We start from the raw sequence: 323 nt of genomic DNA, 5'->3' as shown, positions 1-323 counted from the left end.
AAATTTCTTCCTTCTATCTAGTCTAAATCTACCCCCCTTTAGTTTAAAGCCATTCCCCCTTGTCCTGTCGCAACAGGCCCTGCTAAAAAGTTTGCCACCATTCTTATAAGCCCCCTTTAAGTACTGAAAGGCTTGCCCTGGAGCCTTCTCTTCTCCAGGCTGAACAACCCCAACTCTCTCAGCCTGTCCTCATAGGAGAGGTGTTACATCCCTCTAATAATTTTCGTGGCCCTCTTCTGGACCCGCTCCAACAGGTCCGTGTCTTTCCTGTGCTGAGGACTCCAGAGCTGGACGCAGTGCTCCAGGTGGGGTCTCACCAGAGC

Source organism: Aptenodytes forsteri, unplaced genomic scaffold, assembly GCF_000699145.1.
Source record: "Aptenodytes forsteri isolate BGI_AS27 unplaced genomic scaffold, ASM69914v1 Scaffold12, whole genome shotgun sequence".
In the NCBI taxonomy this organism is placed as follows: Eukaryota; Metazoa; Chordata; class Aves; order Sphenisciformes; family Spheniscidae; genus Aptenodytes; species Aptenodytes forsteri.
The sequence above is the reverse complement of the archived record's forward strand: the minus strand, read 5'-3'. Positions refer to the sequence as shown.